This window comes from Hyla sarda, chromosome 8 (genome assembly GCF_029499605.1).
Source record: "Hyla sarda isolate aHylSar1 chromosome 8, aHylSar1.hap1, whole genome shotgun sequence".
Classification (NCBI taxonomy): Eukaryota; Metazoa; Chordata; class Amphibia; order Anura; family Hylidae; genus Hyla; species Hyla sarda.
In genome coordinates this window covers 218,032,482-218,056,818 of record NC_079196.1, presented here as the reverse complement: position 1 = coordinate 218,056,818, position 24,337 = coordinate 218,032,482, and positions in this window count along the sequence as shown.

Below are 24,337 nucleotides of genomic sequence, written 5' to 3'. Positions count from 1 at the left end.
AGAAAAAAACACTTAGGTAGGCAGTATGGTCCCCCACATTAGGTTGTAGTTGCCCCCACATTAGGTTGGCAGTATAGTTCCCCCACATTAGGTTGTAGTTCCCCCACATTAGGTAGGCAGTATGTTCCCCCACATTAGGTTGGCAGTACAGTTCCCCCACATTAGGTTGTAGTTCACCCACATTAGGTAGGCAGTATGTTCCCCCACATTAGGTAGGCAGTATGTTCCCCCACATTAGGTTGTAGTTCCCCCACATTAGATTGGCAGTATAGTTCCCCCACATTAGGTTGGCAGTACAGTTCCCCCACATAAGGTTGGCAGTATAGTTTCCCCACATAAGGTTGGCAGTATAGTTTCCCCACATTAGGTTGGCAGTATAGTTTCCCCACATTAGGTTGGCAGTATAGTCCCCCCACATTAGGTTGGCAGTATAGTTCCCTCACATTAGGTTGGCAGTATAGTTCCTCCACATTAGGTTGCAGTTCCCCCACATTAAGTTGGCAGTATAGTCCCCCCACATTAGGTTGGCAGTATAGTCCCCCCACATTAGGTTGGCAGTATAGTTCCCCGCACATTAGATTGGCAGTATAGTTCCCCCACATTAGGTTGGCAGTATAGTTCCCCCACTTTAGATTGGCAGTACAGTTCCCCCACATTAGGTTGGAAGTTTGTTCCCATACATTAGGTTGTAGTTCCCCCACATTAGGTTGTAGTTCCCCCACATTAGGTTGTAGTTCCCCCACATTAGGTTGTAGTTCCCCCACATTAGGTTGCAGTTCCCCCACATTAGGTTGTAGTTCCCCCACATTAGGTTGCAGTTCCCCCACTTAGGTTGCAGTTCCCCTACATTAGGTGGCAGTTCCCCCACATTAGGTTGCAGTTCCCCCACATTAGGTTGTAGTTCGTCCACATTAGGTAGGCAATATAATTCCCTCACATTAGCTTGTAGTCCCCCCACATTAGGTAGGCAGTATGTACCCCCCACATTAGGTTGTAGTTCCCCCACATTAGGTAGGCAATATAGTTCCACCACATTAACTTGTAGTTCCCCCACATTAGGTAGGCAGTATAGTTCCCCCACATTAGGTTGTAGTTCCCCCACATTAGGTAGGCAGTATGTTCCCCCACATTAGGTTGGCAGTACAGTTCCCCCACATTAGGTTGTAGTTCCCCCACATTAGGTAGGCAGTATGTTCCCCCACATTAGGTAGGCAGTATGTTCCCCCACATTAGGTTGTAGTTCCCCCACATTAGATTGGCAGTATAGTTCCCCCACATTAGGTTGGCAGTACAGTTCCCCCACATAAGGTTGGCAGTATAGTTCCCCCACATTAGGTTGGCAGTATAGTTTCCCCACATTAGGTTGGCAGTATAGTCCCCCCCACATTAGGTTGGCAGTATAGTTCCCTCACATTAGGTTGGCAGTATAGTTCCTCCACATTAGGTTGCAGTTCCCCCACATTAAGTTGGCAGTATAGTCCCCCCACATTAGGTTGGCAGTATAGTCCCCCCACATTAGGTTGGCAGTATAGTTCCCCGCACATTAGATTGGCAGTATAGTTCCCCCACATTAGGTTGGCAGTATAGTTCCCCCACTTTAGATTGGCAGTACAGTTCCCCCACATTAGGTTGGAAGTTTGTTCCCATACATTAGGTTGTAGTTCCCCCACATTAGGTTGTAGTTCCCCCACATTAGGTTGTAGTTCCCCCACATTAGGTTGCAGTTCCCCCACATTAGGTTGTAGTTCCCCCACATTAGGTTGCAGTTCCCCCACTTAGGTTGCAGTTCCCCTACATTAGGTGGCAGTTCCCCCACATTAGGTTGCAGTTCCCCCACATTAGGTTGTAGTTCGCCCACATTAGGTAGGCAATATAATTCCCTCACATTAGCTTGTAGTCCCCCCACATTAGGTAGGCAGTATGTACCCCCCACATTAGGTTGTAGTTCCCTCACATTAGGTAGGCAATATAGTTCCACCACATTAACTTGTAGTTCCCCCACATTAGGTAGGCAGTATAGTTCCCCCACATTAGGTTGTAGTTCCCCCACATTAGGTAGGCAGTATAGTTCCCCCACATTAGGCTGTAGTTCCCCCACATTAGGTAGGCAGTATAGTTCCCCCACATTAGGTAGGCAGTATAGTTCCCCCACATTAGGTAGGCAGTATAGTTCCCCCACATTAGGTTGTAGTTCCCCCATATTAGGTTGTAGTTCCCCCACATTAGGTTGCAGTTCCACTACATTAGGTTGCAGTTCCCCCACATTAGGCTGCAGTTCCCCCACATTAGGCTGAAGTTCCCCCACATTAGATAGGCAATATAATTCCCTCACATTAGCTTGTAGTTCCCCCACATTAGGTAGGCAATATAGTTTCCCCACATTAGGTTATAGTTTCCCCACATTAGGTTTCAGTTCCCCCACATTAGGTGCAGTACAGTTCCCCACATTAGGTGCAGTATAGTTCCCCCACAGACATACAGCCTTCAGCCATATACAGTGTATGGCTGGAGGCTGTATGTCTGTGTACTGCCTCACAGTGCTCCATCCAGCGGTGTTCGGAGCACCAAAGCTGAAGTGTAGCTGGTAACTTACCATGCCGGCCAGCGCGCGTCCTCCTCCTCGATGCTCCGCTCCTCCGTTCCTATGTGTGCAAGCACGGGACATCAGTGACATCCCTGCGCGCGCTACCTCCCGGCGGCCCCTGCGTTTTTCAAGTTAACGCAGGGCCACAGAAAGGTAACCGGGACATCCTTGTGTCCCGAAAAGATCTTTTGGGACAAAGGGATGTCCCAGTTTGCCCCGCCTTAACGCCAGCCCTGAGCATAGCGGAAGTCCGGCGCCAGCAGAGGGCATCAAAGGGCATCCATGGCGAACTATGGCCGCGTGCCCACAGAGGGGGCTCGGCGTGCTAACCTGTGGCACGCGTCCCATAGGTACGCCATCACTGTTTAATAGCAATAGGCCCCAATGCATTTAAAGGGGTACTCTGGAGTAGGAGCAAATCCCCATAGCAAACCTCTCCTGCTCTGGACAGTTCCTAAATGGACAGAGGTGTCAACAGAGAGCACTGTGGTCAGATAGAAAGGAAATTCAAAAAGTGGCTCATAACAGCAGCTGATAAGTACTGGAAGGATTAAGATTTTTTAATAGAAGTAATATGCAAATCTGTTTAACTTTCTGGCACCGATACATTAAAAAAAAAATAATAATAATGTTTTCCAGGTGTAAACTGAAGCCGTCCTCAAGGGGGCGATGACTCTCGATGACAAACCTGCTGAAGATGGCGGCCGCCCCTGCACCAGGTAACACCTCACAGTACAAGGAAGTTCACTCCAGAGGGTATAATGTAAAGTGTGATGAGAGGTGACAGGATCTAATGATACAGACACAGGGGAGATTTATCGGACGATTAAAGGGGTACTCCACTGGCCACTGTTCCAGCTGCGTTAGGAACATTTATTTCCGAACGCTGTGCGCGCACTGTGGTGGTCGAACACAGCCAGAACACTGGCCAGTAGAGTACCCCTTTAAGGATACCGCCATGTTTTTTTTTTTTTTTTGGAAGGCCCATAACTTTCAAACATTTTCCCATTTTTCTATTCACAGGAGTCATATGAGGCTTGTGTTTTTTTTTGAGGGACAGGTTTTAAATTCTTCCTTCACTTTACTGTAAAAATATGAGAGAGATAGATAGATATGAGATAGATAGATAGATAGATATGAGATAGATAGATATATATGAGATAGATAGATATGAGATAGATAGATAGATATGAGATAGATAGATAGATATGAGATAGATAGATATGAGATAGATAGATAGATAGATAGATATGAGATAGATATGAGATAGATAGATATGAGATAGATAGATAGATAGATAGATAGATATGAGATAGATAGATAGATAGATAGATATGAGATAGATAGATATGAGATAGATAGATAGATAGATAGATAGATAGATAGATATGAGTTAGGTAGATATGAGATAGATAGATAGATAGATAGATAGATATGAGATAGATAGATATGAGATAGATAGATAGATATGAGATAGATAGATAGATAGATAGATATGAGATAGATAGATAGATATGAGATAGATAGATAGATAGATATGAGATAGATAGATAGATAGATAGATAGATAGATAGATAGATAGATAGATATGAGATAGATATTTAGATAGATATGAGATAGATAGATATGAGATAGATAGAAAGATATGAGATAGATAGATATGAGATAGATAGATAGATATGAGATAGATAGATATGAGATAGATAGATAGATAGATATGAAATAGATAGATATGAGATCGATAGATAGATATGAGATAGATAGATATGAGATAGATATATAGATAGATATGAGATAGATAGATATGAGATAGATAGAAAGATATGAGATACCGTAGATAGATATGAGATAGATAGATAGATAGATAGATATGAGATAGATAGATATGAGATAGATAGATATGAGATAGATAGATAGATAGATAGATAGATATGAGTTAGGTAGATATGAGATAGATAGATAGATAGATAGATAGATATGAGATAGATAGATATGAGATAGATAGATAGATATGAGATAGATAGATAGATAGATAGATAGATAGATAGATATGAGATAGATAGATAGATATGAGATAGATAGATAGATAGATATGAGATAGATAGATAGATAGATATGAGATAGATATTTAGATAGATATGAGATAGATAGATATGAGATAGATAGAAAGATATGAGATAGATAGATATGAGATAGATAGATAGATATGAGATAGATAGATATGAGATAGATAGATAGATAGATATGAAATAGATAGATATGAGATCGATAGATAGATATGAGATAGATAGATATGAGATAGATATATAGATAGATATGAGATAGATAGATATGAGATAGATAGAAAGATATGAGATACCGTAGATAGATATGAGATAGATAGATAGATAGATATGAGATAGATAGATATGAGATAGATAGACAGTGTCACATTTTATCAGGTGAACAATTCATCATGATTACAAAAATCCAATAAAACAATGACATCAAAATGCAGATATAAACACAATAAAACATTTAAAAAAAAAGTGCAAATACAGTGACCATAAATAAAAATACTCAGTGCGATACAGTATCAGCAGGTATACAGTGTATCAGAGCTCAGATTGCAGCCCAGTGAATGAGTGCCACCTAGAGGTAAGCCTTTGAAATTGATGGACACTTGGCTTTTTTTTTAACCGTACTATAGATGCCACTTACAATCTTACACTCCCTGGGCTGAGCGCATTCTAAACCTGGCGCATTCACTGAGCAGGAGGCCTACAATATATATATGTAGTCTCTGTGGGCTCCTAATATTGGGTGCTCCAAAAACCACATAGAGGAGCAGGGGCTCTTGTCAATTCGACAGGGGTCCCTGCTCCTGTACATTAAGCGGCGATGCACGATGCAGAGGTGACACTATGCGTTATTGTTTATTTCCTTAGACGTGTGAGTTCAACCTGTGTACCTCCAGCTGTTGCAAAACTACAACTCCCAGCATGCTCGGACAGCCAACGGCTGTCCGAGCATGCTGGGAGTTGTAGTTTTGCAACAGCAGGAGGCACACTGGTTAGGAAACACTGCCTTAGGCTCTCTGGAGCGGGCGCCCTGATTCTGCAATATCCTTATGGTCAGCCACGACTGGCCAAGCAGTATGTGCTGGTAATGGGCAGGTGGGTAAAGCAAAGGCGGGTTAGTAAAAAGGGGTTCCAAGAAAAAGATTCCCCTCTCTGATGTCCATATTCCATCTTTTATTTTATTAATTTATTTATTTAATTCATCTGTTTTCACTAAATACAAAAAGAGGTTCCCATTTAATTTCCTAATGGGTACCGATGCAATCTGGAAACTGTACAGCAGGTGGCGCCACACATTAACACTATACTGTAAAGTGCTGCAGAATTAAAAACAATAGAAGAAAAAATCCAGGGGAGTAATTACTAGAAGTCACTGGGGTCACATAGCAAAACATGGCATAAGGGTTTACCACCAACCCCCCTACCCCCCAGCACCTCATACAAAAGCATTAACCTACAGGGGGCAGCAGTGAGCACAGGAGAAGAGTATATGAAATCTGTAGGTGCTTCTAGCAGCATACAGAGAATTATTACATTATAATATACAGCGGAATGTTGATCTCCTTCTGCTTCACCTGTGTTACCCAAGCTGTGGATCTCCAGCTGTTGCAAAACTACAAGTCCCATCATGCCCTGACACCCTTCAGCAGTCAAGGAATGATGGGAGTTGTAGTTTTGCAAGAGCTGAAGAGCAACAGCTTGGAGAAATCTGGTTATCAGTCAGATCTAGTCAGCTCTAGGAGAGAATGGGAGTTGTAGTTCTGCAAAAGCTGGAGAACCACTGGTTGGGGAACACTAGTCTAGTCAGGTCTATGGAATGATGGGAGTTGTAGTTGTAGGGGGCTTTGATCCACAGGTTGGGAACACTGGTCTAGACATGATGGGAGTAGTATTGCAACAGCTGGAGGGTCACAGATTTAGGAACACTGGTCTAGTCACTTCCAGCACATGATGGGAGTTATAGTCTTGCAACAGCTGGAGGGCCACAGGTTGGGAAAACGGCTTTAGTCAGGTCTATGGAATGATGGGAGTTGTAGTTTTGTAAGAGCTGAAGAGCAACAGCTTGGAGAAATCTGGTTATTAGTCAGATCTAGTCAACTCTAGGAGAGAATGGGAGTTGTAGTATTGCAAAAGATGGAGAGCCACAGTTTGGGAAACACTCGCCTAGTCAGATCTAATCTAGGGCATGATGGGAGTTGTAGTTTTGCAAGAGCTGAAAAGCTACAAGTTGGTAAACATCAGTCTAGTCAGATTCAGTCATGTCTCAGGTATAATGGGAGTTCTAGTTCTGCAAAAGCTGGAGAACCACTGGTTGGGGAACACTAGTCTAGTCAGGTCTATGGAATGATGGGAGTTGTAGGGGTTTTGATCCACAGGTTGGGAACACTGGTCTAGACATGATGGGAGTAGCCTTGCAGCAGCTGGAGAGCCGCAGCTTGGGCAACGCTGGTCTAGTCACATTTAGTCAGGTCTAGGGAATGATGGGAGTTGTAGTTTGCAACAGCTGGAGGGTCACAGATTAGGGAACACTGGTCTAGTCAGGTCCAGTACATGATGGGAGTTATAGTCTTGCAACAGCTGGAGGGCCACAGGTTGGAAAAATGGCTTTAGTCAGGTCTAGGGAATGATGGGAGTTGTAGTTTCGCAACAGCTGGAGTGTCACAAGGTTGAAAACTTTGGTTAGTTGGATCAAGTCCGTTCTAGGACATAATGGGAGTTGTAGCTTTGCAACAGCTGGAAGGTCACAAGGAATCTTTATAGAAAGGATTTGCTGGCAGCTAGTGGTCACAAGCGGTACTGCATGTTCCATGGAAAAAAATGTGGAAGAAGTGACAAATAAAGGGGTATTCCGGGCAAAAAACATCTTATTCCCTATCGAAAGGATAGGGGATAAGATGTCTGATCCCGGGGGGCCCACCACTGGGACCCCCCGGGATTTCCCTGCAGCAGCCCGCATTCTATGCGTAGCTGCGTCTGAAGTTTCGGAAACCTCCGGGCTTACGAGATGGGGACGTGACGTCACGCCACGCCCCCTCCATTCATTTCTATGGGAGGGCGCGTAATGGCAGCAACGCCCCCTCCCATAGACATGAATGGAGGGGGCGTGGCGTGACGTCACGTCCCCGTCTCGTAAGCCCGGAGGTTTCCGAAACTTCAGACGCAGCTACGCATAGAATGCGGGCTGCTGCAAGGAAATCCCGGGGGGTCCCAGTGGCGGGCCCCCCGGGATCAGACATCTTATCCCCTAGGGGATAAGATGTTTTTGCCCGGAATACCCCTTTAAGATATATAAAAGCAGAATCAAGACATACATGATTCTCAAAAGACAAATGTGTCAAGTTATATATATGCACTCGGGCATATATGCCATTCTGGAATCTGGAAAAGTTGTATGACATCTTCTAAGGCAGTGTTTCCCAGTCAGTGTGCCTGTCCCTAGGATAGTTGTTGTGCTTCCAGCTATTGCAAAACTACAACTCCCAGCATGCCCGGACATCCGGAGTTGTAGTTTTGAAACAGCTGGAGGCACCCTGGTTGGGAAACACTCCCAATGAGGGTTTTTGCTGATTAGCAATAAGATCAGTGGTCTTCAAACTGTGGCCCTCCAGATGTTGCAAAACTACAATTCCCAGCATGCCCGGACAGCCTTTGGCTGTCCGGGCATGCTGGGAGTTGTAGTTTTGCAACATCTGGAGGGCCACAATTTGAAGACCGCTGAATTAGATTTTAAGCTCTGCCATTACAGGCTGACACCCAAAAGGGTGACTCTGTTCTTTGTACAGCACTACACAACGTGTCGGCGCTATATAACATACGGTATTATGCATTCATCATCTCTAAGCCATTGCACTGCGGCAGCCGGTGACATTGATGAAATTGTGCGCCAAGCGCTGACAGCTGGTAACCACGGAGACCGCATGAGAAATATACGGAAGATTACAGAGAATTCCAGGATCTCAGAAGAAATCGTCTGTTCTTAATAGGTGAGTGACAGAAAGTTATAGGATGGAGGAGAAAGTACCTAAAAATCGGAATTATTCTCCGACAAAAAAAGTCTTATATCTATAAGTATCAGTGCCCCCTTACTGCCCCTATACGTAGAAAGTGCCCCCTTACTGCCGCGATACAGTGAAAGTGTCCCCTTACTGCCCCTATAAGTAGAAAGTGCCCCCTTACTGCCCATTTACTGTACAGCAATAGTGCCTCTTACTGTCCCTATATGGTAAAAGTTCCCCCTTACTACCCCTATTCAAAAAGTGTCCCTTATTGCTCCAATACAGTAATAGCGCTCCCTTACTGTCCCTACACAGTAATAGTGCCCCCTTTATTGCTCATATACTGTAACAGTTCCCCCTTACTGCCCCTATATAGCTATAGTGCCCCTTATTACTCCTATACATTAATAGTGCTTCCTTTCTGCCCATACAGTAATAGTGCCCCCTAACTGCTCCCATACAGTAATAGTGCCCCTTACTGTCCCCATACAGTAATAGTGCCCCTTACTGTCCCCATACAGTAATAGTGCTCCTTACGGTCTCCATATAGTAGTAGTGCCCCCTTACTGTCTCCATACAGTAATAGTGCCCCTTACTGTCCCCATACAGTAATAGTGCCCCTTACTGTCCCCATACAGTAATAGGGCCCCTTACAGTCCCCATACAGTAATAGTGCCCCTTACTGTCCCCATACAGTAATAGTGCCCCTTACTGTCTCCATACAGTAATAGTGCCCCTTACTGTCCCCATACAGTAATAGTGCCCCTTACTGTCCCCATACAGTAATAGTGCCCCTTACTGTCCCCATACAGTAATAGGGCCCCTTACTGTCCCCATACAGTAATAGTGCCCCTTACTGTCCCCATACAGTAATAGGGCCCCTTACTGTCCCCATACAGTAATAGTGCCCCTTACTGTCCCCATACAGTAATAGAACTCCCTTAATGCACCTAGAGATAAATAGTGTCCCTTACTGTCCCTACACAGCAATAGTGTTCCCTTGCTGCCAGTGCCCCCTTACTGGCCCTATACAGTAAAAGTGCCCAACCTTACTGCCCCTATACAGTGAAAGTGCCCTCTTACTGCCCCGATACAGTGAAAGTGCCCCCTTACTGGGCCTATAAAATAATATTGCCCTCTTACTACCCCTATACAATAACAGTGTCCCTTATTGCTCCTATACATTAATAGCGCTCCCTTACTGTCCCTACAAAGTAATAGAGCTCCCTTACTGCCCCTACACAGTAATAGCGCCCCTTATTGCCCTTATACAGTAAGTGCCCCTTACTGCCCCAATACAGAAATGGTGCCCCTTTACTGCCCCTATATAGTAATAGTGCCCCTTATTACTCCTATACAGTAATAGTGCTTCCTTACTTCCCCATAACAGTAACAGTGCCCCCTAACTGCCCCCATGCACTGATAGTGCCCCCTAACTGCCCCCATACACTGATAGTGCCCCCTTACTGCCCCATATAAATTAAGTGTCCCTTTCTGTCCATATATAGTAATAGTGTCCCTTACTCCCCCTATACAGTAAGAGTGCCTCATTACTGCCCTTATTCGGCAATAGTACCCCTTTACTGCCCCTACACGTTAAGTGTGCCCTCTTACTGCTCTACATTATTATAGTGCCCCATTACTGCCCCTACACAGTAATACTGCCCCCTAACTCTATATAGTCCCTTACCTCCCTACACTGGCTTCCAGACTGGCCACTAGAGGAAGCGCCAATTAATAATACATGCAGCAGTTACATGACAAGCTCTCCATGATGTCACATGGCCGTTCCAAAACTCACCGTTTTTTTTTGTTTTTTTTGTATTGCGGCCATCTTTGTCTCTACACACTTTATGTTATTGGTTAACAAGTGCACTATCATTAATTCCTGGACATATAAATACCAGGTATAGGGAGCTGCTAATTACCCCAGAGGAAGCTGCTTGGCAAAACGCGTAGGGTGTGATTGTGGTTTTTTTGTCTGGCACTTATGTACTTTATCTTGGGGTATGTACAATACACTATGTACATACATGAGTATGAGTGAAGCAGGGAACGGCCTATGTCAGTGTTGGGTGTCCAGGTATGCTGGGATTTATAGTTCTGCAACAGCTGAACTAGCCCTCACATAGTGAAGCAGATACGAGCGTCCATTGTATGTAACACATACGTCATCTTCTCATATACCCGTGTAATGTTGTGTATAAGAAGTGGAAGGAACCTGGTGTGTATCTTTCAGTAGACCGTGTCAGCATCAGGGGGAGGGGCAGATCACAGAAGAAGGCTCCACCCCTTTCTGAGATGCTACACAAACCGGAACAGGGACTCTTGTCATTTTGACAGGAATCCCTGTTCCTCTGTAGTAAGCGGCAATCCACTGTGCAGAGGTGATGCTACGCATTACCGCTTATCCCAAGTGTTTCCCAACCATTGCGCCTCCAGCTGTTGCAAAACAACAACTCCCAGCATGCCCAGACAGCCAACGGCTGTCCGGGCATGCTGGGAGTTGTAGTTTTGCAACAGCTGGAGGCACACTGGTTGTTAAACACTGCCTTAGACTCTTTATAAGTCGGGGAAGGAACCTGGTGTGCAACTTTCAACAGACCGTTTCAGCATCAGGGGGAGGGGCAGATCACAGAAGAAGGCTCCACCCCTTTCTGAGATGCTACACAAACCGGAACAGGGACTCTTGTCATTTTGACAGGAATCCCTGTTCCTCTGTAGTAAGCGGCAATCCACTATGCAGAGGTGATGCTACGCATTACGGCTTATCTGCTTATCCCAAGTCTTTCCCAACCATTGCGCCTCCAGCTGTTGCAAAACTACAACTCCCAGCATGCCCGGACAGCCAACGGCTGTCCGGGCATGCTGGGAGTTGTAGTTTTGCAACAGCTGGAGGCACACTGGTTGTTAAACACTGCCTTAGACTCTTTATAAGTCGGGGAAGGAACCTAGTGTGCAACTTTCAGCAGACCGTTTCAGCATCAGGGGGAGGGGCAGTTCACAGAAGAAGGCTCCACCCCTTTCTGAGATGCTACACAAACCGGAACAGGGACTCTTGTCATTTTGACAGGAATCCCTGTTCCTCTGTAGTAAGCGGCAATCCACTGTGCAGAGGTGATGCTACGCATTACCGCTTATCCCAAGTGTTTCCCAACCATTGCGCCTCCAGCTGTTGCAAAACAACAACTCCCAGCATGCCCAGACAGCCAACGGCTGTCCGGGCATGCTGGGAGTTGTAGTTTTGCAACAGCTGGAGGCACACTGGTTGTTAAACACTGCCTTAGACTCTTTATAAGTCGGGGAAGGAACCTGGTGTGCAACTTTCAACAGACCGTTTCAGCATCAGGGGGAGGGGCAGATCACAGAAGAAGGCTCCACCCCTTTCTGAGATGCTACACAAACCGGAACAGGGACTCTTGTCATTTTGACAGGAATCCCTGTTCCTCTGTAGTAAGCGGCAATCCACTATGCAGAGGTGATGCTACGCATTACGGCTTATCTGCTTATCCCAAGTCTTTCCCAACCATTGCGCCTCCAGCTGTTGCAAAACTACAACTCCCAGCATGCCCGGACAGCCAACGGCTGTCCGGGCATGCTGGGAGTTGTAGTTTTGCAACAGCTGGAGGCACACTGGTTGTTAAACACTGCCTTAGACTCTTTATAAGTCGGGGAAGGAACCTAGTGTGCAACTTTCAGCAGACCGTTTCAGCATCAGGGGGAGGGGCAGTTCACAGAAGAAGGCTCCACCCCTTTCTGAGATGCTACACAAACCGGAACAGGGACTCTTGTCATTTTGACAGGAATCCCTGTTCCTCTGTAGTAAGCGGCAATCCACTGTGCAGAGGTGATGCTACGCATTACCGCTTATCCCAAGTGTTTCCCAACCATTGCGCCTCCAGCTGTTGCAAAACAACAACTCCCAGCATGCCCAGACAGCCAACGGCTGTCCGGGCATGCTGGGAGTTGTAGTTTTGCAACAGCTGGAGGCACACTGGTTGTTAAACACTGCCTTAGACTCTTTATAAGTCGGGGAAGGAACCTGGTGTGCAACTTTCAACAGACCGTTTCAGCATCAGGGGGAGGGGCAGATCACAGAAGAAGGCTCCACCCCTTTCTGAGATGCTACACAAACCGGAACAGGGACTCTTGTCATTTTGACAGGAATCCCTGTTCCTCTGTAGTAAGCGGCAATCCACTATGCAGAGGTGATGCTACGCATTACGGCTTATCTGCTTATCCCAAGTCTTTCCCAACCATTGCGCCTCCAGCTGTTGCAAAACTACAACTCCCAGCATGCCCGGACAGCCAACGGCTGTCCGGGCATGCTGGGAGTTGTAGTTTTGCAACAGCTGGAGGCACACTGGTTGTTAAACACTGCCTTAGACTCTTTATAAGTCGGGGAAGGAACCTAGTGTGCAACTTTCAGCAGACCGTTTCAGCATCAGGGGGAGGGGCAGTTCACAGAAGAAGGCTCCACCCCTTTCTGAGATGCTACACAAACCGGAACAGGGACTCTTGTCATTTTGACAGGAATCCCTGTTCCTTTCAGGCTCCACCATCTTCTGAGAGCCAACCAATAGCATTTTGTGATTGATTTATACTGACGAGTGAGACATTTCCTTGTGTTTCTTGTTCCTTTTTTATGAGTCGAGCAGCTGATACTGACTGGTGGAGGAATCCGTGAACGCTCCATCTCGTCATTAGTGACGGGTATCGTATTCACCACCCACCATATAAAACCATAACAATAATATGTTGGGGGGGGGGGGGGGCTTGTTGGGTGGCAAAATGGGAGAGAAAACATGAAAACATCACATGGCTGTAGGAACAGGTGGACGTCTACAATAGGCTCCGTGCCAGTCCCTTAAAGTGGATACGTGTGAAACGGAGCGATTCTCACCAAAGACGCGGTCCAGCTGGCCACAGATGTGTCCTGAGGGGCTACAATTACACTTCACTAAGATGGCAACAAGGTTTAGATATCCCACCGGGTCTGAGGACTGCAAAACCCTCTCATAAAACTAAATTTTGCTAGTGCACTCCTTATGGTAGATAAAAAATATTTCTAATGTACTTTGGTTAAAAAAAATAAAGTTTTCTATGTTTTATTTGTGCTTAAAAAAGCTCAAGAGCCCATTTCCCCCCATCTCATACACAGACTTAGGACCGAGGTCCAAACACAGGAAGTGCAGCCTGGAGTGCTGAGGGGGCGTGTCCAACCAACAGCATATGGCAGTTAAGTGTGAGAGGAGCTATGATTGGATGAGGCTGGACACACACCCCTCAGCACTCCAGGCTGCACTTTCTGTGTTTGGACCTCGGTCCTAAGTCTGTGTATAAGATGGGGGGAAATGTGCTCTTGAGCTTTTTTTAAGTACAAAAAACATAGAAAACTTTATTAACCCCTTAAGGACGCAGGACGTAAATGTACGTCCTGGTGAGGTGGTACTTAACGCACCAGGACGTACATTTACGTCCTGTGCATAACCACGGGCATCGGAGCGATGCCCGTGTCATGCGCGGCTGATCCCGGCTGCTGATCGCAGCCAGGGACCCGCCGGCAATGGCCGATGCCCGCGATCTCGCGGGCGTCCGCCATTAACCCCTCAGGTGCCGGGATCAATACAGATCCCAGCATCTGCGGCAGTGCGCGATTTCAATGAATGATCGGATCGCCCGCAGCGCTGCTGCGGGGATCCGATCAATCATAACGCCGCACGGAGGTCCCCTCTCCTTCCTCCGTGCGGCTCCCGGCGTCTCCTGCTCTGGTCTGAGATCGAGCAGACCAGAGCAGGAGATGACCGATAATACTGATCTGTTCTATGTCCTATACATAGAACAGATCAGTATTAGCAATCATGGTATTGCTATGAATAGTCCCCTATGGGGACTATTCAAGTGTAAAAAAAAATGTAAAAAAAATGTAAAAGTAAAAGTAAAAAAAAAGGGAAAAATCCCCTCCCCCAATAAAAAAGTAAAATGTCCGTTTTTTCCTATTTTACCCCCAAAAAGCGTAAATTTTTTTTATAGACATATTTGATATCGCCGCGTGCGTAAATGTCCAAACTATTAAAATAAAATGTTAATGATCCCGTACGGTTAACGGCGTGAACGAAAAAAAAAAAAGTCCAAAATTCCTACTTTTTTAATACATTTTATAAAAAAAAATTATAAAAAATGTATTAAAAGTTTTTTATATACAAATGTGGTATCACAAAAAAGTAAAGATCATGGCGCAAAAAATGAGCCCCCATACCGCCACTTATACGGAAAAATAAAAAAGTTAGAGGTCATCAAAATAAAGGGATTATAAACGTACTAATTTGGTTAAAAAGTTTGTGATTTTTTTTAAGCGCAACAATAATATAAAAGTATGTAATAATGGGTATCATTTTAATCGTATTGACCCTCAGAATAAAGAACACACGTCATTTTTACCATAAATTGTACGGCGTGAAAACGAAACCTTCCAAAATTAGCAAAATTGCGTTTTTCGTTTTAATTTCCCCACAAAAATAGTGTTTTTTGGTTGCGCCATACATTTTATGATATAATGAATGATGTCATTACAAAGGACAACTGGTCGCGCAAAAAACAAGCCCTCATACTAGTCTGTGGATGAAAATATAAAAGAGTTATGATTTTTAGAAGGCGAGGAGGAAAAAATGAAAACGTAAAAATTTAATTGTCTGAGTCCTTAAGGCCAAAATGGGCTGAGTCCTTAAGGGGTTAAGGGGTTAATGTATGCCAGTGTTTCCCAGCCAGTGTGCCTCCAGCTGTTGCAAAAGTACAACTCCCAGCATGCCCGGACAGCCAACGGCTGTCCGGGCATGCTGAGAGTTGTAGCGTTGCAACAGCTGGAGACAAACCGGTTGGGAAACAATGATTTACACACAAGTATAAAGTAAAAAAACATAATATTCACTATGTAGTCACTTAATTCCAAGCACACGTATATGCATGGATATGTTTGAGCTTCTGTATATGTAAATGTATATGTGCATGCATCTATCCTTGGGTTTATGTAGGTCTGTACATTGAACTATGACCCCCTGCCTACCCCATTCTAAGTAAAAACCCTAACTGCACCTCTGTACTGTAGCTTGCATTAAAACTCTTTAGGAAGGAGTAAAAAAAAAGAAGAAAAAAAACTTTAACAAAACAATAAACATTTGCATCTTCAAACAGGCCTCACCCTTGTTGTTATAAAGCCGGGTGAACACTCCCTGTCCTCCCAGTAGAATCAGCTGTGGTGGCCCAGTACGGGAGGTGTTACCCCGTGCTCCTGCTGTCCTGTCAGGCGCCTCCTTCTGTATCCCCAAGGCCCCTGCACTTGTTTCCCCTTTGTAAATATGTTCCACTGTATAATGTGTGTTTATCACTTTAAGAGTTATACCATGTGATATGTCATGTGATTGTTACCCAGTAGGTACCAGTGACCAGGTGATCCCAAAAGTGACCTATGGGCTCCCTGCTAGTCTCCCCCATATAAGCCCTGGGTGGAGCTTCTCTCTCTTTTGCACCAAGTCTTTGCTGAGGTCAGTCGTGCCTAGTGTGTATGTCCAGAATATTGGCGGCCTCAACTCACGTTCTGCAGTGCAAGTAAGATAAACCTGCAGCATTGTCCGTCATCGGTCAAGTCAAGTCAGTCTCTGTCAAATTGTCAAGCAACGTGGCCTGCACCAAATTGTCCAGTCCTACTACAAGTCCCATCAAGCCCTTAAGGTCTCTGAGTCACTGGTCACCTCGTTAGGCCCTGGCTGAACTGTATAGACTTTACCATCTGTCTACCCTCAGTTAAGCTACCATTGTCCGTAACTTGGCATCAGAGTCTTTATTGCCCCCGTGCCTAGCCCAGGATCCAGCGGTATACCTTCGGGTGGTTATAGGCTAAACCACACCCTGGTGTCACGAATACAAGGGGGTAATGCCATCTGCCCCTAGGGTAACAAAATCTGCCCTGCACCACACACCCACACCACAATTTTTGGCATCACGAACAGGATAATGGTGTGTGCCTTATGCCAAAAGTCCTTCCGGAAAGTCTTTTACCCGAGGTGCTTGTGAAATAGAGGGGGAGGTGAAGAAAAGACTGTTATTTGCTACTGAAAATAACTCTAAAGTCGTGAACACTATGTGCAAAATCCGTACTGAAGCAATGTTACGTGCCAAGATTTCTGCCACCATACCTGAAAGGGTTAATCTGTTGGGGGGAAAAGCACGTGAAAGGATCCCACCAGAGCCAGCGTCCCGCCCGTAGGTGTGGAAGCCAAGACGCAGTTCCTAGTCCTAAGTAGAACTTGAGGTCAAGGTCCGCCCCTTGTTGCCGGGGGAGCAGAAGAAGTGGACGCACCACTGAGTCACTTCCGGTCCCAGGCCCTGCTGATGACGAAGTTCCGGCCGGTGGCCATTTTGCTGGAGACCGGTATAAGAAGCGGAGCGGAGCCAGACCTCTGCAGTCTTACGGAAGTTCCTGTTGAGAACAAGAAGATGGCGGATGCGCAGCAGACTACACATGCAGAGAATCCCAAGATGGCGCTGGAGGCCCAGAGAGTCGCCATGGCGGCTGCACACGTTCCAAGAATTAGCGGAACGTCTCCAGAAGATCTTCATCGTGGCCAAGAAGGCCAATGATCAAGTCCCACTTCCTGAGGATGACGGAGACTGGCCTGCAACCCCGGCGAAAGGTACGCCGAAGTCTTCATGAGAGCCGTCACCGTTGAGGCTGTCACCCCACCACCGGACCTGGGGATACTGGGCGGAGATCTATACGGAGGAGTTGGAAGTGAGTACCCTGGCCGAGGCCACGTTTTCTACCCCTCCATCTACCCCCAGTCCAGAGCCAGTGCCCCAGCACATCCCCAGTCACCACCGCTACCCAAGTGGCTATTTGGCGATGAGCCGGTACTTATTCAGTTCATGAGGGACCATCTCTTACCCCTGCCAGGGAAGTCCCATCCTTCTGTCCTAACTGCCCAGGCCAAGAAGGCCAAACGGGAGGCCGAAGTGGCTGCCATCATGGAGGAGTTAAGGGAGCAGAAGAGAAGGGAGTATGGCCCTAAAGTCATGCCTTATGAAGTCTGTCAATTCCAGCAGCAGGACACTAAGAGTCTTGAAGCCTTGTACATTAGAAGGCTAGAACAACCCCGAGAGGGAGAGCCAACCCTAGAGCAGCGGAGGGTCACAGTCATCAAGTTTGAGTGAGGGAGTATGGCACATTAATGGACTGTCACCACGGTGGTACTATTCTGGTCAATAGGAGAGCAGTGAAGAGAGACTACCTCCCTCCACCTCTACACTCCCTAGAGAGCGGAGAGATTGTTGAATTCACAGCTGTACAGAGCCTGCGAGGGGAATGGGCTGCCACCGTCACTAGGCCCAAAAATCCAACACAAATCCCCTTCGCTTACTTCCCACCTGAAGATTGGGACTCAGATCCATTTGGTCTCCTGCCACCAAGCGTAAGGGGGAAAGTCATCCAAGAAGAATGGTATCCTGAGTCACCTGTCATGGACCCCAAATATCTGCATCGAGGGTCATCGACAGATGTGCCCAGGCCTACTCTTGTGGTCAGGGAGGTTTGGCTTAGCCAGCGGCACCAACCAAAGTGCCACGGCCTACCCCTGCTGAGGAGGAGGACCCTTTACTGAGGACTCAAAATGTACCTGAATTGTAGAGCGGTACAATGAAAATCTGTACATATCATCAGAGTAATATATATATATATATAATATCAGAGTAAGTACTTATGTTGGTGTGCTGTAATAACATGTGTATAATATGTTTGTACAGAAATGGCTAAAGTGTACAGTGTTTTTATTCATGGTAATCTATATGGGAGGTATCCCGACCCAGTCAGGATAAGCGTAGCCATTACCTCACCACCATGACAACTTCCAGCGAGGTACATAGATTAATCCACACTAAAACATGTAAAAGTTATGTACCAAACATAGGGGAAGAGTTATCAAAACCTGGGCAAAGGAAAAGTTGCCCAGTTTCCCATAACAACCAATCAGATTGCTTCTTTCATTTTGCAGAGGCCTTGTTAAAAATGATAGAAGTGAGCTCATTGGTTGCTATGGGAAACTGGACAACTTTTCCTCTGGACAGGTTTTGATAAATCTCCCCATAGCCCATTAACATATAGCAAAAGTGGTTCACACATGTAAATATCTAAGATAGGACTGTAACATTACTTGTAGTCCCAGTCCACCAGTCCTAAATGTATACAGAAATGTGTTGAATGTTTTCTCTCCTGCCCATGTGTACAGGGAACTTTACTGGCCAGAGGGTTCACCTGAAGTCTAGATAATGCACGTAAAGTGACAGGATTGCTAAACGTAAAGGTAACACTGTTGTATGGTGTAAAAATGTGTAGAGTTCTGGGGAGAAGAGTTTTAATACTGAGGGGCCCCAGCAGTCAAGGCATTGGGCAGATAGCCTCAGGCAACCTAATCCACAACTTGTAAATAATATTGTCTTAAGAACATGTTGTTATAGCAGTTACAAGGCCCATTATCCTCACGTTTGCTACCACATCGGAGCCTATATGGACATTTGCAAACACTACATGGACTCATCCTTTGTTGCTACCAAGTTAACAGACCTGTGAAGAACATTCTGCTAAGATGCCCCAGGAACTGTCACCAGGCCCACTTCAGTCCTCCGCCCTCCAGGACTGGGCATGGAGGACGACAAGAGAGGGCGTTTGTGGTGGCCCAGTATGGGAGGTGTTACCCCGTGCTCCTGCTGTCCTGTCAGGCAGCCTCTTCAGTGTTCCCAAGGCCCCCTGCACTTGTTTCCCGTTTAACATGATTTTTATTGGGTTTAAGAATAAAGAATTAAACAAAAGGAACATTTCAACAATAACTTTGGAATGTAATAAAGAAAAATTTGCATACATTTGTCCATATAAAGACAAGATTATTAATAATGCATGTATTGTAAAAAAAAATGTTGCATTACATATAAACATATGATTGTTTATGTCATAGCTTCATTTAGCCTAAGGATACTAAAAGTTTAACATAAATTAACTGATGTTAATTCGTAGTTATGAAATTCGTAGTTATTTTCCACCATAATTTGAAAATAAATTCTTTAAAAATCAGACAATGTGATTTTATGGATTTTTTTCTCATTCTGTCTCTCATAGTTGAGGTTATAACCTATGATGAAAATTACAGCCTCTCATCTTTATAAGTGGGAGAACTTACACAATTGGTGGCTGACTAAATACTTTTTTGCCTCACTGTAAATACAATAATACCACCTCCTATGTACAAGAATAACTACTATAATACTGCTCCTATATACAAGAATATAACTACTATAATACTGCTCCTATATACAAGAATATAACTACTATAATACTGCTCCTATATACAAGAAAATTACTATAATATTGTTCCTATATACAAGAATATAACTACTATAATACTGCTCCTATATACAAGAATATAACTACTATAATACTGCTCCTATTTACAAGAATATAACTACTATAACACTGCTCCTATGTACAAAATATAACTACTATAATACTGTCTCCTATATACAAGAATATAACTACTATAATACTGCTCTGATATACAAGAATATAACTACTATAATACTGCTCCTATGTACAAGAATATAACTATAATACTGCCTCCTATATACAAGAATATAACTACAATAATACTGCTCCTATATACAAGAATATAACTACTATAATACTGCTCCTATATACAAGAATATAACTACTATAATACTTCCTCCTATATACAAGAATATAACTACTATAATACTGCTCCTATATACAAGAATATAACTACTATAATACTGCTCCTATATACAAGAATATAACTACTATAATACTGCTCCTATATACAAGAATATACCTACTATAATACTGCTCCTATATAAAAGAATATAACTACTATAATACTGCTCCTATATACAAGAATATAACAACTATAATACTGTCCCCTATATACAAGAATACAACTACTATAATACTTCCCCCTATATACAAGAATATAACTACTATAATACTGCTCCTATATACAAGAATATAACTACTATAATACTACCTCCTATATACAAGAATATAACTACTATAATAGTGCTCCTATACACAAGAATATATCTACTATAATACTGCTCCTATATACAAGAATATAACTACTATAATACTGCCCCTATATACAAGAATATAACTACTATAATACTGCCTCTTATATACAAGAATATAACTACTATAAGACTGCCTCCTATATACAAGAATATAACTACTATAATACTGCCTCCTATATACAAGAATATAACTACTATAATACTGCTCCTATATACAAGAATATAACTACTATAATACTGCTCCTATATACAAGAATATAACTGCTATAATACTGCTCCTATATACAAGAATATAACTACTATAATACTGCTCCTATATACAAGAATATAACTACTATAATACTGCTCCTATATACAAGAATATAACTACTATAATACTACTCCTATATACAAGAATATAACTACTATAATACTACTCCTATATACAAGAATATAACTACTATAATACTGCCCCCTATATACATGAATATAACTACTATAATACTGCTCCTATATACAAGAATATAACTACTATAATACTGCTCCTATATACAAGAATATAACTACTATAATACTGCCCCTATATACAAGAATATAACTACTATAATACTGCTCCTATATACAAGAATATAACTACTATAATACTGCTCCTATATACAAGAATATAACTACTACAATACTGCTCCTATGTACAATAATATAACTACTATAATACTGCTCCTATATACAAGAATATAACTACTATAATACTGCTCCTATATACAATAATATAACTACTATAATACTGCCTCCTATATACAAGAATATGACTCCTATATTAGTGGGTCACATATCTCGTCTGTTCTGCACATAGGTAGTGTCACGTCACAGCTGTTCTCGGTGTTTTTTGGGTTCACGTCAGGTGTTTTGCGGTAGACAATGAAGGATCCGGTGATGTGGCATTCCTGCGGTGAGCCGAGGTTGTAGTCTTTATCCCACTCATAATCCATTCCTGGTGATTCTCTTGTGGCTTCTTTACTCCCATTTCCGTCATCTCCCTTGGGAGATAAATGCAATAGGCTGAACCTGTTATTTTTGTTATTATGATTTTGGCGTCGGATGTGGTCATGTGACCATCTGAATCACGACTATTTGCGTCTGTTCTAGATACAAACGTAATAAGTGGAGCAAAATGAGAGCGAATGATATAAAACTAATATTTTACAGCAAGGAACATAAACATGGATCCCTTACGGTAAAATGATTCACCTCCCCCAGAGGAGAGATTTATTGTCTCGTGTCTAATCTGTTACTTTATACAGAAATCCTCATGTCTCTCACAGCATTTCCAGTCAGAGCTGAAGATAATGCTGCAATAGTTGTTCCAAAGGTTACACTGACACAAAATGTACAACCGCTATATCCTGGAAGCAGCTTCTACTGAACTCTGTATCGCCCCCTGCTGAGCAATGTATTGTGTGCGTGCTGCTAAAAGGGGGAAGAGGGGAAGTGACAACAAATATAAGAACAATTTGTCAGGACAGTGACTTAAAGGGGTACTCCGGTGGTAAACTTTTTTTTTTTTAAATGAACTGGTGCCAGAAAGTTAAACAGATTAAAAAATCTTAATCCTTCCAGTACTTTTTAGCAGCTGTATGCTACAGAGGAAAATCTTTATTTTTTGAATTTCTTTTTTGTCTTGTCCACAGTGCTCTCTGCTGACACCTGTTGCCTGTATCAGGAACTGTCCAGAGCAAGAGAAAATCCTCATAGCAAACCTATGCTACTCTGGACAGTTCCTGACACGGACAGAGGTGTCAGCAGAGAGTACTGTGGACAAGACAAAAAAGAAAAATAATTTCCTCTGTAGCATACAGCTGCTAAAAAGTACTAAAAGGATTAAGATTTTTTTAATTGAAGTAATTTACAAATCTGTTCAACTTTCTGGCACCAGTTCATAAAATAAAAATAAAAAGTTTTCAACCGGAGTACCCCTTTAACCTGACAAACTAAACAGAATATCATTACTCTGCACATTGCACATCCATAATACTGCCCCCTATGTACAAGAATATAACTACTATAATACTCCCCTATATACAAGAATATAACTACTATAATACTGCCCCTATATACAAGAATATAACTACTATAATACTGCCCCTATATACAAGAATATAACTACTATAATACTGCTCCTATATACAAGAATATAACTACTATAATACTGCTCCTATATACAAGAATATAACTACTATAATACTGTCCCCTATATACAAGAATATAACTACTATAATACTGCCTCCTATATACAAGAATATAACTACTATAATACTGTCCGCTATATACAAGAATATAACTACTATAATACTGCTCCTATATACAAGAATATAACTACTATAATACTGCTCCTATATACAAGAATATAACTACTATAATACTGCCTCCTATACACAAGAATATAACTACTATAATACTGTCTCCTATATAAAAGAACATAACTACTATAATACTGCCTCCTATATACAAGAATATAAATACTATAACACTGCTCCTATATACAAGAATATAACTCCTATAATACTGCTCCTATATACAAGAATATACTATAATACTGCTCCTATATACAAGAATAACTCTTATAACACTGCTCCTATATACAAGAATATACTATAATACTGCTCCTATATACAAGAATATAACTACTATAACACTGCTTCTATATGCAAGAATATAACTACTATAATACTGCTCCTATATACAAGAATATAACTACTATAATACTGCTCCTATATACAAGAATATAACTACTATAACACTGCTTCTATATGCAAGAATATAACTACTATAATACTGCTCCTATATACAAGAATATAACTACTATAATACTGCCCCTATATACAAGAATATAACTACTATAATACTGCCTCCTATATACAAGAATATAACTACTATTATACTGCCTCCTATATACAAGAATATAACTCCTATAATACTGCTCCTATATACAATAATACTGCCTCGTATGTATAGGAACATAATTATTATAATACTACTCTGTATGAATAAGAATATAATAAAATTGTCCTGCGGTATACATAGCACATCTCTAATAATAGTACAGGGCAGTGTTTTTTATATTACATCAGGTCCGTATGTCTTACCCAGCGGACCTGCTGAAACTATCCGTGGAGGTGGAAGGTCTGGCAGCACTCTGCTCGCCCTGCCGAGCAAGCCCTACACACCACGCCGTGGTATGCATGATTGATTGGCAGGAGGCACATGGCGGGGACTTGAGTTTCGCGAAGTGGCTGCAGAACATCTGCGAATCTTCAATGCTCCAATCAGTAAGGTATCCATCTTGGCTGAAAGCTGCCGCTGCCATAAACTTCTATGATATTCAGAGAAAAGGGTTCCACCATACTTGTATGCATATTTGGTAACCCTCGGCAAATAAAGGTCGAGCTCCTCTCTGCGCTCCGGCCTGACTGAGCATATGACCTCCCTGTACTTGCTGAAGGCAATCACAAATTCATGGATATTTAGCTTTCGCTTCAGCCTAGTGTCCTTACTCTTTAGGACAACAGATAAATCAGCACACGCTACCGTTCTAGTGT